The following is a 2,491-nucleotide window of genomic DNA, read 5'->3' on the forward strand; positions in this document are numbered from 1 at the left end:
TAGTCTCGCTGGATTAGGGCGAGCGTTTTGTGAAAACCCAGATGCATGAGTCGTTCATGAGCAGCCAGAACGACCCTACCCCGCATAGCAAAAGGCACAACGAGCACGTGACGCCGGGACATGTTGTCCCACTTCATCAAGAGGCCCTGTCTGCACACCCAGGAACCGACCCGCGCATCCCCTACCTCGGGAGCGTCAACTTTCCGACGTAGCGTGAGTAGGGAGCTGTCGGACATTTGGAGACGGCCCCACTCGATGAGGGGCAACGATAACAGCGAGTCCCTCCCCGTGGGAGCGTCGACACCCGCGGTGTCAGTGGCGGCGAGCGCAACTCCCGCGGGGTCGGCGACCGGGGGTTTACACCGCGCCGATCCCAGCAAACATGCGCAGTCCGTGCGCGGTGGCAACCGCGACAAGGCGTCCGCATTTGAGTGTCGCAATCCCTTGCGGTAAATCGTCGTGAATTGGTAGTCCTGAAGGACCTCCAACCATCGGGACAATTAGCCGGATGGCTGCGCCACCCGCATAGCGTATTGGAGAGCCGCATGGTCCGTACGAACCGTAAAATGACGGCCGTAAAGATATGGCCTGAATTGCTGTGTAAAAAACACAATCGCTAACAATTCACGACGAGTCACGCAATAGCGTTGTTCGGCGGGGGAAAGAACTCTACTACCGTAGGCGACCACCCGTTCAACCCCCCCGACCACCTGTGAGAGCACTCCCCCGATACCCGTGTTGCTGGCATCCGTGTCAAGCAAAAACGGTTGCGTGAAATCGGGGTAACACAAGGGGGGAGCCTGCACCAAGGCGTCACGAAGGGAGCAGAACGCAGCCTCCTCTTCCGGCCCCCAGTGAAACCGCACACCCTTAGCCGTCAAAGCGTGCAGGGGCCTGGCTATGGTGGCAAACTGCTTGACAAACCGACGGTAATAGGAGGCGAATCCAATAAAGCTGCGAACCTCCGTGACCGAGGTTGGCGTTGGCCATGAGCTGACGCAGTGCGTCTTAGCAGGGTCTGTCGAGATCCCTGAACGACTCACGATATGGCCCAAATACCTGACCGATTCCCGAAGCAGAAAACATTTAGCCGGTTTAAATTTAAGCTTAGCGGAACGCATCCTGAGGAACACCGCTCTCAGTCGCTGGAGGTGCTCCTCAAAAGTCCGGCTGAAAACGATGATATCGTCGAGGTAAATCAAACAGGTGTCCCATTGGAGGCCCGACAAAACCAATTCCATGAGCCTCTGGAACGTGGCGGGAGCGGAATGTAAGCCCATGGGCAAACGGTTGAATTCAAATAGGCCACCAGGTGTCCGGAAAGCGGTTTTAGGTTTAGATTCGTTATCGAGGAGCAATTGCCAAAATCCGGAAAGCAGATCGAGTGTGGAAAAAAACTGTGCTCCCGCCAAGGCATCCAGCGACTCATCCATCCTGGGGAGCGGATGCGCATCCGCCATCGAGATTTTGTTTAAGCGGCGGAAATCGACACAGAACCGCAAAGACCCGTCCTGTTTTTTAACTAGGACAATAGGAGCACCCCACGGACTAGAAGAGGGTGAAATGATGTCGGCCGCCAACATGTCATTAACCGCCGACTGCACATGCTCCTTCTCGGCTGGGCTGAGCCGGAAAGGATTCTGTCGAATAGGGGCCGCGTCCCCCGTAGCTATGTGGTGGCGCAACAGGTCTGTGCAGCCGATATCGTACTTATGTCTGCTGAACACGTCAGCAAACTCGAGTAGCAAACCCCTCAATGCTCCCAATTGCACCTTGGACAAGTTAGCAGACCCGGCACACAACGAGTCCAACCACTCTGTCCCCTCATCACTTGGAGGATGCGACTCGACACTGAAATCGGCGTGAGCAACGAGCTGTTCCTCAACGGGTAGCGGCGCGGCGTGAGCCAGCACCGTTCCCTGCGTAATTATGGCCGGCCGCGACCCCGTATTCAGGACCATTACGAACGGCTCACTGTCCCCTCTCACCATGGTTTGAGCTACCGCCAAGTCGAGGCCACTTTTGGCCCTGTTAGACGGCCCCAACAGTACTCCCTGTGCCCCCGCATCCACCCCGAGTGGTTTCCTCAACCGAAGGGGTACCAACATTTGCGATCCCGGGGGCACCCGTACAGTCTGAGTTGCCAGCGCCTGCACCGTCGCACAAACCGTGCGTATTTTGGTAGGGCTCGTCAAGAACGCAACCCGCCGTCCCGACGGAAGCTCAATGCAGGCCTGATCTATGAGAATTTTGATGGGCATTTTGGACAAAAAGTCCGTACCTAGCAAACAAGGAACGGCCAGCGATGATGATACAAAAATAGGGCCCGCCAATTTGATGTCACCAATGCAAATAGTCGCCCGAATCTGGCCGATGATCCCCAGGGATCCCCCATTCGCCGCATAAAATGGCACGTCCACAGGCAGAAGGGGTCGACTTTGGACGGGAAGAATGTTATAAATAAGGTCCGAAATGATAGTGGCCGACGCAC

This window comes from Lampetra planeri, chromosome 21, assembly GCF_965212315.1.
Source record: "Lampetra planeri chromosome 21, kcLamPlan1.2.h2, whole genome shotgun sequence".
Lineage (NCBI taxonomy): Eukaryota > Metazoa > Chordata > Hyperoartia > Petromyzontiformes > Petromyzontidae > Lampetra > Lampetra planeri.